The following is a 12,946-nucleotide window of genomic DNA, read 5'->3' on the forward strand; positions in this document are numbered from 1 at the left end:
CAATAGAAAAAAATTCATATCTGGTTCTAAAACTGGAGCTCACTAATATTGATGTCTCTATCCTTTAGTTTTAAGATGTGAGTACTAACCCATACATAAACACTTAATTAGAATCATCTGTGTTCTTCCAATTCCCTGTATCTTCTAATCAAGTCTCCATTTTCATTGTCAACACATATTATTGATGGAGTTTGATGATAATTTTAGCAGATCAGGAGTAGAGCAGCAACTGCAGATAACAGATCACAGAGTTTCTGTTTCTCACACAAGCTTTGGAACATTCCATACCCTAAATTTAAATTTTCTGGGCACTGTAAAGTACAGCTGTTGGGCTTGCTACAAATCCACTTCCTATGCATGTACTTCCTGCCACTGCTGATTTTGCCATCACTCAGGTAGGCACATTCTCTTTCTCCTTGGGTGAGAACCCTAAAACAAAAACAAACAAACATTTCTGTACGGGCCAGCATTACATTCAAACACATGTACTAGTTTTGAATTTAGCATCTTTTATATTCTCAAGGTTCCATTTGAACACCACACCTTTGACATTTGTCTATGTTGAACACTGTAATGCTTGTACAAGGCATTGTATAGTCTTCGATGTTATGTTCAAATGGACTGCTGCCAAGTGTGGTTTTACTGAGGGTGATTTCAATTCTATGTTTAAGTATTTTACATATGTATAAAACTTGGGGAAAATCTACTTCTTGGTAAATTTCTGAGAGGTCTTTAAGGATGGACATGACTCGGCCTGTGTTTATTTGTTCTGTTCATAATAACTATTCTCACTTCCAAGAGCTGTCTCAGTGCTCTTTGATGATGAGCCTTCAGAGGAGGTTCCCAATGTCCCTTGAGTCTCTGCTTCTGTGACAGGTGCAGCTGTGCAAACAGCTGTCTGACAAGTTTTACCCAACAGTTCTGCAGTTTTACCCTCACTGCCCATCTGCAGTTCTGTCTACATCCCACGAGAACAGTTATCAGCAAGGGAAGATTTTCAAGTGGCGATAGGAGACAACATCTGCCCGAGATGCCATCGTCATGCTAAAGATTTCAAATGAAATCACCCTCCAAAGGATTTAAATGTGAGGGATGTGGGGTTTGCTGGGGGTTTGGCTATGCGTGTAAGCACACACCCTACCTCTGAGCCACACCTCCACTCAGAGGGTTTATAGTTCTTCCTTTCATTACACTTGTCGTCACATAACTCTGCCTTTCATCTCTTACAGCCAGAACTGACACACGTCACAACACATGAACACAGCAGAAGGAAAAGCAACCTGAAAACTTACAAGTTGTTTTATTTAGTGTTGGCTGTCCACATCCAAAGGTGCTCTGGTGACTCTCTGTGGAGGCCGATCCAGTAGTCAGAAGCTCCCTCATAACTCTTCAGGAAATTCTGTCATAAAACATGAAAAGCAAATACATGTGCCTCTCTGTTTCAAGTGACCATGGAGTCTCTCTGACATGCAGACTCCTCTCAGGATGGCAGCAGGTGTAACTGAGGGTCATTGACTTTGGAGCCATAATAACCCTCAGTTCTCAGTGGATGCACTTTATATCCATAAAGCAAAGTACATTGTTGAGCTCCCACCCCACTGTGGCTGGGAAAGTCCCTTGTTAAGCCTGACCTTGCTGTTATTAACAATTACCTCATTCAATTGCCAGCCAGATTGGAGGGAAACTTACAGGACCACCAGGTATCTCAGGAGACTGTCTGGCCTTGCAGGTTTTACTATGAGCCAGCATTACATGAGAAAATGTTTCTTTTCTTTTTTTTTTTTTTTTTTTTTTTTTTTTTTTTTGTTGTTGTTGTTGTTGTTGTTTTTTGAGAAAGGGTTTCTTTGTAGCTTTGGAGCCTGTCCTGGACTAGCTCTGTAGACCAGGCTGGCCTCGAACTCACAGTGACCCACCTGCCTCTGCCTCCTGAGTGCTGGGATTACAGGCATGTGCCACCACCACCCAGCCAAGAAAATGTTTCTTGAATGTCTCAGGGATCCAGTATAAAAGCAATAACATTGGCAAACGGCACACACTAATGTGCTTCTCATGTCCCTTGTATAGGACCGAAGGTGGAATCCTCCCTCATGTTTCAGCTTTATGATCTCTATTTAAGTCAATACATATTCAACAGAACAAACAACAAAGCAATTCCTGATCTTTTCTTACCAGCTCCTCCAGGCCGTCAAATTGAGCTAGATGGGCCCCTGGTGCCATGTAGGTGGTCTGGCTGAATGTTAAGTTTCTCACGTCTTTAGAAAAATCCAATCCAATTCCAAAAGTCCAATTCCAAAAATTCCAATTCCAAAAATCTAATCCATTTCCAAATCCAATCCAGCCACTTGAACAGGTGGTATAGCATGGTCCAGGGCTCCCTATGCTTGGTTTTTCCTTTCTCACTAAAATGGAGACAGTGTAGCAAAATATAATAAAGAAACACTTCTATGGATCCTTATTCTTACTAGCCATTCAAACCTCAGTTGTGAGGTGTGTGCATGTACTGCAGCTCTACTAATTTGTCACTAGGATACCCCTCCTAGGATGATGGTCCCCAATCCAGGGCCTTCCAGTGGGCTCTGAGGAAATGCTTTATTTTTCTTCTTTGTATTTTGTGTTTGGAGACAGAATCTCACTGTGTCCCCTGCCTGGTCCGGATCTCACTATGTAGACTGCCCCTGTCTGCAGCTTGCAGTAATCCTTCTGGTTGTGCCTCCTGAGTGCTGGGACTAAAGATACCATACCCTGTGAGGAAATCATTTCTAGGCTGTCAGCCTCTTAGTACTACTGTTCCTGGTTCCTCTAGTCCTACAGTTTCCTTTCCCATAATCCTCCTTCGCATCCTGCTTTTCTCTTGACAAAAGAAAGTAAACTCATTTGCCTGGATTATACTGTAGGGAAACGCCAGCTTAAAAAACATGGCATGGTCAAAATAGTTCTCACTAGCACCATCACCACCAAAAACAAAACAACAAAAGCTCACCCATTCTCCTTGCTATTTACTTGGAGAATCTGACCGCAGAGCAGTGGTGTTCTGCTGGGAAATTTCAACGGCCACCCAACTGTTCTCTTTCTGCTCACACTCTTAACCACCAGTTTCCTGTTTTTTTTTTTTTTTTTTTTTTTTTTTTTTTAATTAGGTCTTGAGATGCATACTTTAAAAACACAGCTCATGCCTCTCATCACTTATGCTTTGGAATCTTCTACTCTAGCCAACTGTGTTTGTATTTAACACACACTTTAAATGCACTGTGGATGAATCTCTATTACATTACCTCCGCAGAGATCCAGCCACACGGTATTCTTGAAAATTAAGTGTGTAAGAGCAGAAAAGGCAAGGGTACCATAGGTTGGTTGATTAAACCAGCCTACCTCCATCTCGGCCTTAAAAGCCATCTTACAGTAAAGACAAACTAGCTTCATTCCTATTTATGATGAAATCTCTTTCTCAAAGATTGCGCTATGTCCCGCCTGTGACCTTAGCTACAAACGGTTCTGTACTGCCTATTCCAGGAAACAGCAATTATGCCTTTGTTTAAAAAGTTATTATGACCACCTTGTTATGCTTCTGATTGGCTTCTGTAACCTGGCTTATTTGCTTGACAAATCCTCTATTTGGAAACTCCCTACTCTTGAACCATAAAAAAAAGCTTATCTTCTGTAGCTTATCTTTCTTGTCAGACTTTCTTCAGACTGTCAGCCTCCAAATAATGATGCAGAGACTTATTATTAATTATGAAAGCTTGACTTTTAGCTTAGGCTTGTTTCCAACTAGTTCTTATAACTTAAATGAACCTGTTTCTATTAATCTATGTTCTATCATGTGGGTTTTTTCCTAATCTTTCCTCTATTCTGTATGTCCAATTTCCTTTGTGTCTCCCTGGCATCTCCCTGAACTTAGATTCATTCCCAGTTCATCTCTCTCTCTGGAAGTCCTGCCTATTCTTTCCTGCCTAGATACTGGCCTTCAGCTCTTTATTAAACTAATCAGAAGGTACTTTGGCCAAGACAGTGTACAAAAAGATTATCTTACAACAATCATCTCCATGTCCAATGCTGATTTATTAAACCCCTCCTCAAGGAGAGACAGCCTGTGTTAAAAAAAAAAAAAAAGCTGGCTTTAATTAATTTCGTCATGATTTTGGTCAGTGTTCTTTCCCTTGCATCTGTGGTGTTAACGTTGTACAGAGGAAATAAGGGCACAGCAGTAATTTTGTGGATCTTAATTGTGATGGTGACTACATGATTATACATGTTCTCAAAATTCATGTACATGTAGAGCAAATGAATAAATTTTACTGAATATAAATTACATTAAAAAAAGTACCAGCTGACTTTAATCACCACAGTTTGTTCATTTTCACAAAACTCCAAGATAACAAGGAGTCTCAGCTTAAACTAAGGAAAAAACTGAGGCATAGAGCTGGATGCTGAAGCTGATGATGACAGGAGAAAGAAATGGGCAAGCCGATTTAGAAGCAGAGGTCCCAAGAGTGAGCAGTTCCAATTCTCCTTGAAACAGGAAATGTCTTTGATCCTTTCCAGTCCAGAGTTCAGAACTAATACCTACTTTTTTTTCTTCTAAGTGAGCTCCCTGCCTGGGTGCTGTGTATGAGGTGTAACTGACACTAAGCATGTCTGCTGAACAGCTTTAAAAATGGATCCCTAGACCTTCCTAGGAAAAATACACTGCATCATTCCTCAGGTTTAGCCTATCATTTAAATGACTTATGGGTCTCCTGAGCATGAAATGTTACAATAGCCTTTAAGGCCATTGAGGATATCAGTGCTCTGTTGAGTCTATTTCCTCCTGACAAAAGAACGGAATCTATTTGTCCTGAAAAGACATAACACACCATTGTGTCCTATCATAAAAGTTAGTCCTGCTGGGCCTGTCAATCACCTGGCCAAGACACCACCCCTCAGGAAAGCTAAAGCCATGCTAAAGAGGTAGCAGGAAAATTCTTCCCTTAATGAGATAATGTGCTTTTGTTTCCCTGAAACTCCACTCAGGTCACCTGTGGAGCAGCAGCCAAGCAGTCTGTGAAGCTCGCTGGCTTTTCTGAGCGCTAAATCAGAAAACCTTGGCTTCTCCATGTTCTGATTCTCTACTGCTTTTAGATATTGGACAAAGCTGGGCTTTTTTGCTCTTTCTCTGAACCTCCCTGTATTTTCCATGCTGCTACTTGATAAATGTGGAGTTCTCCAAAATTTCTGGGACAGCATATAGCACGTCTTTTGGAGTTTGGGTCCATAGAAACTTCTCAACCCTTTTTTCTTTCTAGTTGTACATTAAACAAAGAAGTCATTTGAGTTCAGTGCATCAAGGTTTCCACAATGGCTTTCTCTTTCAATAAGGTAATATGCAACTTTTCCTTTAAATACCCTCAAAAACCCACTTGGGTGCTGTGGATATCGCTCTGTGTAAATAAAGTTCTGATTGGCCAATGGCCAGGCAGGAAGTATAGGCGGGACAAGAGAGAAGAGAATCCTGGGAAGTAGAAGGCTGGGGAGACACCACCTACCGCCGCCATGAAAAGCAACATGTAAAGACACTGGTAAGCCACAAGCCATGTGGCAAAGTATAGACTAACAGAAATGGGTTAATTTAAGATAGAAAAGGTAGATAACAAGCAGCCTGCCACGGCCATACAGTTTATAAGCAATATAAGTTTCTGTGTGCTTTCTTGGTTGGGTCTGAGCGACTGTGGGACTGGCAGGTAAGAGAGATTTGTCCTGACTGTGGGCCAGGCAGGAATACTCTAACTACAAATGGTGCCCAACGTGGGGCAAAAATTTCCACCTAAAACCTAAAAAAAAAAAGATTCTAAAACGGAGCTAAAAACAGCTTCCTAGTTGTCTTTCTCAAGGTAGCGGCAGCCTGCCGGTTTGAGCTACTATGGCGGGTTCCTGGTGAATGCATCTGACCTACAGTGTGGAGGGAATGAGGAATCTACAAGCAGTACTTTACTCTGCTACATGGTGGATTTAGTCTTTGCTAGTTTAAAAAAAAAAAAGAGTTTCTGGGCTATACACTGCTTTGATAGAACTGCTTCTGATAGTTGATGGTACACATGGCTCCAGACCCAGAGCTGGCAGTAAACTGTACCGCTGCCATGTTGGGAAACAGAGATGGGCAGAGCCAACAGCCACAACAACGTTTCAATCTTACATAGATAGATATTACACAGAGAATCTGGTTTATGTTGTCTTTGGGATTTTTAACTACAAAAAAAGATTTGATCATAAAAACTGTTGAGTTAAACAAGTATATAAATTTTAAAGGTACCTTGACTTCAAAATTTGGATATAAGGATATGTTGCTTTGAAAAGGAGTCTCTGCTTTTGTTTCCACAGAAAACCAGAAGCTATGGATTTGTTCCAGATTAAGATACATCAGGTTTGATCAGCCAAGACCACCTAAAAGGTCTCCAATGACACAATGGCCCAGATGATCCGACATCCAAAATGGTTTCAAGGCAACTGGCTCAGAGGTTCACCCTAATGGACTACTCCATAATCCTAAAATTTTCTTTGTATCCCCATAAGATACAGCGCCCCCCCTCCAACAGGAAGTAGTAAGAGAAACTACGCCCACATTCCCAAAATTATCAAGCTGGCTTTGGAGATGGAATTGGCTCACTCCTTCTCTAAATCCAGACATAATACTAAAAAAAAAGGTTAAGAGATTCTTATGTCCCAAATCAAAAGAGCCCTCTGGTGTGGGACAGAGAAAAACCAATATTTTTCTTTAAAGTAGATTGATTATAAACACGATCTCTTTCTAAAGAAGAAAAGGGGATATGATATAGATATAATAGGATAAAAGGGTAGTTTAAGGAACTTACTTCTAAAAGAGCAACAACTTATTTAAAATGTTTTACATTGGTATAGATTTTAGTCTATTGATACAAACTTAAAGTTAATTTTGTTATAATGTGTGTATATTTCTAATCATGTTTAAGGTATTATGTTTGTATAGCTCATTTTAAATTAAAATGGATAATTAAAAATAGATTAATAATTAGTCATCTATGATAATCATACTCGTAGCCATGTTAGTTAAGTCTTCTAAATATACATAGAGGTAGGTATCTCAGATAGATAGGCAATCTTCAAATACTTCAAAGACCTACAGAATATGACATGTAAAATACTTTTAAAATTTAGACTTTCTGGACAGTGAGACATATCTGCTCCTGACAGCACTGATTTACTTCAGAGAGGAAGATGGGCATTAAAAACACTTCATGTGGAATTTATCTTCACCTTGACAAAAATAGCTATTTGGACAAAAAACTGTTCTTGCCTGGACTGCTCGATCGCCTGGACATGCAGGACCCATAGAAAGGTGACCACTGAACTTTGCTTTCAAAATGGTCCTTCAGGTTCCTGCTTCACAGAGGAAACTGCCAGACATTCTACAGGATACTGAGAGAAGTAACCGAGAGACTCTAACCCTGTGGGCTGAAGACAAATGCCCCAACTTTACAAAGGAACATTAGGTGACTGTTCAGGTTGCCAGCTGTCTCTGTCTACCCTGCAAGACTCCCGAAAGTTGCTTGCATCCTTCTCCCGGTTCTCAGGTAATATTATATCCTTCTGAGGTCTTTGATGTGGTTAAAGGCTAGATAGTTATAATTTCCTCAGTTATGATAAAAGATAAGTTAGATATAAAACCTTAAACTCACAAATAGAAGATAGATAAGATATCTTCTTTAATATTGTAACTGTAATTCTTGCTTGATAATTGTTTTGTTATATGTAATTGTACTATGTAAAAGTTAAAACCTTCCTTAAAAAAAAAAGAAAAGGGGAAGTGCTGTGGATATCGCTCTGTGTAAATAAAGTTCTGATTGGCCACTGGCCAGGCAGGAAGTATAGGCGGGACAAGAGAGAAGAGAATCCTGGGAAGTAGAAGGCTGGGGAGACACCACCTACCGCCGCCATGAAAAGCAACATGTAAAGACACTGGTAAGCCACAAGCCATGTGGCAAAGTATAGACTAACAGAAATGGGTTAATTTAAGATAGAAAAGGTAGATAACAAGCAGCCTGCCACGGCCATACAGTTTATAAGCAATATAAGTTTCTGTGTGCTTTCTTGGTTGGGTTTGAGCGACTGTGGGACTGGCAGGTAAGAGAGATTTGTCCTGACTGTGGGCCAGGCAGGAATACTCTAACTACACTTGGGTGTTTCACCACTCTGAAATGTAATTAATTATTTACTTGCATATTTGGCTTTCATTGTTCCCTTTCTCCTCTTTGCCATTGTCATCTTCATCTTTCTTCCTCCTCCTCTTCCTCCTCCTCTTCCTTCTTTCCCTAAATATTTCTTATGGAAACTCTCAAGCATATGAAAAAATGGGGGAAAAAAACCCAATAAGACAAATTCTCAACTTGGCCTAATTTGTCTCACACAACTGTGGGATGTGTATTTGTATCTGTGCAACAAACAAAAATGGTTTCAGTTATGGGAATATTTGGCTCATCTAAAAAACATCTACGTTCTTCTTGACCATGCTTTTTTTTGGTAAGTATGAACACCATTTGCCAGGAAACCCAGTGTTCTTTCACTAAAACAAACAAGCAAACAAACAAAAATTAAAACAATGGAAGAAGACAGAAGAAATAAAAGTTTCCAGATACAGAAGATAGTTTCCTTTTTTAAGACTGAAACAAAAATCTCACAGGATTCTTCATTTCCACAATTTACCACAAACCAAAACTGCCAGAGGATAAGGTGGTGGGGGGTTCAGCCTCTTACTGCACCTCATCTCCCCACCTTTATGTGGAATCACAGTTTATACAAGATCTGCAAACTATAGGCTCCAGCCCCACAGGGAACGTCCTTAGCTGTGCACATTGAAAGCTGTGCTGTTAGAGTTTCCTTCATTCTGGGACACAAGAAGCATATTCTACAATAACTTCCTGTAACTCACCAGAGTGCACATTACCAGATAAAGAGTGGGATAGCAAGCTACAGAAACACACACACACACACACACACACACACACACACACCCCAAAACCAAACAAAAAAAACCCCAAACAAATGAAAAACAAAAAACAACAATAAAAACAAACAGACAGACAGACAAACAAAACCCCCCAAAACCAAGCAAACAAAGACTATGAATTAGGCTCTTGTAATTAATTAATTTTTCATTTCTCTTGCCCTGAAATACTCAAGTATTATGTATTCTGATAGAGTAACTAATATAGCAGAGGCCTCCAAGCATCTTCACATCTATAGAGATCAACCATAACAGGCTAGCAGGCAAAGGGTTCAACTCTTCTGAGGGTCCCTGGTGAATCTCTTCTCTTTTAGCTTGAATCAAGTTGCATTAAAATACATACCTATTTCTACCTCTTGCAGGCTGTGTGGGGTAGTGAGGTCTGTCTTTATCACGCCCATGGAAACTTCTTCAATCTTTGTAGCACTCATCTGTGAGCTAAGAGGGAGACACTCAAATGAATTCAAGAGGAGGTTTGAAACCTGAGACTGTGTGTGTGTAGGGGGGGGCAGGGGAGAGAACAACAAAACAAAACACAAAACCTTGTCTTCTGTATGTTGATCCTAATAAGCACTTTGAAAGCTCATCCCAAATGGGTGATTCATTAACCACTCCTTACCAGTCATGAACATGTCACTTTTCAGCACATAGTCATAAATTGGGAGATTGTGACATGAAATTAAATAGACTTTAAGCACAATAAATAAAACAGATAAATGCTCTAGAATTTGAAAATATTCCACACTTCTTATGGATTCTTTAAGAGAAATACTGCTTTGATGGAAGTTGCTGTTATTAATTGGAAAAAGCATTTATTTTGAAATAGGTTCTCACTTTGTAGCTCTGGCTAGCCTCAACCTCACTATGTAGACCAGGCTGGACTCAAACTCATAGTGATAGGCTTGCCTCTGACTCATAGGTGCTAGCATTAAAAATGCAAACCACTATACTTAGACGACATATTTTAATTTTGGAACATTGTTACTCATAGAATCTTTAGATTTGGCTAGTCTAATAATATTTAATAATTACGATATTTGGGAGAAGAATGAGAGAGCTCTGAAATGCAAATAAAGGGAACACTCGTCTACAGAGCCATGACCTATACAGGGATCAGTAACCACTCCCCAATGAGCGCTCCACAAAGAGTACAGAACCAGACCTGCGTGAGAGGTCTCATTGTGTTGTGATTTACTGGAAGGATACAACCTTCATATCAATGGTGTGATAGAGTGCAACAAAGAACTAAGTACAACAGATAAGAGAGGAATGAACATGCAGTGCGTGCTGGGAAGTGTAATTTATGCAGTATACTAGGGAAAGCATATTGAGTTATAGTACCCTAATGGAATGAGCAGTGATAATAGAGGGCAATGTCTTGCTACACCCAACAATGTAATGATGATGCAGGTATTTGTTCCAAGAAAGAGAGAGAGAGAGAGAGAGAGAGAGAGAGAGAGAGAGAGAGAGAGAGACAGAGCACACAAAAATAAACCCATATAGAGACCACTAAATACCTGTTCTGGCTAAAAATGACCAGTATGTAAATTTTCAGAAATGATATGTAACAGCTGATGGAATAAGTGTTTGTAACTATGTGGTAAGACTTTGACATAGCTATTAATGTTAATCATTATCAAATCATGTTGTAGTAATTTTACTTGTTTACATGTGTGCAGAGGGACTTGTACAAAATGGTCATCTTAGCATTAATTCTAACAGTCAGCCCAGAAACATAGATGCTCATTAATAGCAGAATAGAAAAAAAACTGAACAAGACCCATTGTGTTAGGCAACTGTCAGGAGCTGTGCAGCCTAGTCTCAGCTCAGTGTATGACTACCTGACCAATGGGTTTCTTAGGGACCAGGCACCTATGGAAATGGACTCTCACTTGGCAAGGACCAGTAGTCCATGGGACAGCATATGAATTTGTAAAATATGTGCAACTTGCAGGCTCTTTTTTCTTTCATTATGTTGGTGATTTTTTTTGGGAGGTGTTTAGTTTTACTTTGTCAGTCATGCATGCAACAGTTGTAATTTTATGTGGAAATTCTGTTCTTTTTCAAATATTTTCCCCTAAGATTCAGCAGGGGACTAATGTTTCTTAAATCTCTTATCTGGAATTACTAACTACAACTCTTAATCTTGGGAACTTTGCTGACTCAATAGAGACAAGTACATATGAGAAAACAGCACTTGGAACATTAACCATGTCTCACAGTTCTGGAAAGGAGAGTAAGGAACGTGTACATACACAGAAGAGGGAAAAAGCCTCAGGAATACACTTAATGCCAACTATTGAGAGTAAGTTCCCTAGACACTAAGTGTAGAAAGAAGTTTCTGTGTCCAGCTAACAACTCTTAAATACCTGGCAGCTGCTTCCCAAATAATTGACTCAGAGTTTTAATAGAACTTATAAGTGCTCAGCCTTATTACTAACTAGCTCTTACTCTTAAATTAACCCATAATTCTTATCTATGTTTAGCCATGTGGCTTGGTACCTTTTCTCAGTCTGGCATTCTCATCTTGCTTCCTCTGCATCTGACTGGTGACTCCTGACTCTGCCTTTCCTCTTCCCAGAATTCTTCTAGTCTTCTCTCCTCAACTATACTTCCTGCTTGGCTACTGGCCAATCAGCGTTTTATTAAACCAATTCAAATGACTGTGGTGATATTTTATTTGTGCTGAAATGTGGTGATATTTTATTTGTGCTTTAATAAATAAAGCTTGCCTGGTGATCAGAGGAAAAACCAAGTCATTATAAATAAACACAAAAGTCAGGCAATGTTAGCACACGCCTTTAATCCTATCACTTGACAGGCAGGGATATGTCTGGATCTCCATGAGTTCAAGGCCACACTGGGAACAGAGCCAGGTGTGGTGGCACATGCCTTAAATTCCAACACTAGTTAGCCATGGAAGTCTGAAGGTCTGTACAGATAGACAGGAAGTGACAGGGCTGGGCAGGAAGAGGAAGTGATGTAGCTGGACAGAGAGAGCAAATCAGAGGGCACAACATCAAGGCATATAGGCGTGGGTAGACAGGAAATATCTCGCATTTGGAAGCTTCAGAGTTGGTGAGGTGAAGTTGGCTGGTGGCTCTTTCTATTCCTGTAATCTCTCTCAGGCTTTAACCCCATTTTTTTTTATTTAATAAGACCATTTAGAAATTCATCTACACGTGATAAATCTTTACAGTGGACAACAGCATTATCCCACAGAAACTAAGCATATAGAATCAATGATAAAGTGTAGTATGATCCAATGGGGAAAAGGCAATGTAAAATATGGTATGTAAAGACCCATCTTTACCATACACAGGAGCTTATATTGGTAAAAGAAGTATGATATAGTGAGATGGGAAAAAGAATTCCCTATCAAAGCTTGCCTTTTACAGAGATTAAGACATGGGACTCTGTTGTAGAAAAGGGAACTGTATAAAAGCATATCTTGCAGACATGAAAGAATTGTTTGTGTTTGGATATTGTCCTTAAAGCAAGTCTATTACTTTTACCCAAGTCTATTACTTTTTAACTTTGTAACTACAAGTAGTGGCCAGCTAACTGAAGTGCTGTGAGAGTAGGATGTGTCTGACTCAATATTTAGTTAAGTCTGAAAAAAAAAAAATGCTAAACTCTTATGTCTAGAATAAGGCTATGTAGGGAGTGGGAAAGTGTATTTCGGGAAGCATAAAGGGGAACAATGGAGGTTTCCATAACAATTAGAATATATTCCTTAAAATATGATGTATTTCTTAAAAGTAAAAAATAGGAGCCAATAGTAAACCTGTAATGAACCCTGGTAAGAAAAACTCTGTTTAAGTATTAAATAAAGATAGCTCGCACTGTTTGGGGCCACCTGAAGGCAATTCACTTGGTGGTCAGAATTTTTCCTTGTGCTGCTGCCCCTTCCAGGAGGCAGGACCTGAACTC

The 12,946-nt window shown here is 39.6% G+C and overlaps 1 pseudogene; it reads right to left on the minus strand.

The window, feature by feature from the left end:
• Window positions 1-203: 203 nt before the first annotated feature.
• On the minus strand, window positions 204-7,444 carry LOC118580297 (annotated as a pseudogene).
• Window positions 7,445-12,946: the final 5,502 nt, after the last annotated feature.

This window comes from Onychomys torridus, chromosome 3 (assembly GCF_903995425.1).
Source record: "Onychomys torridus chromosome 3, mOncTor1.1, whole genome shotgun sequence".
In the NCBI taxonomy this organism is placed as follows: Eukaryota; Metazoa; Chordata; class Mammalia; order Rodentia; family Cricetidae; genus Onychomys; species Onychomys torridus.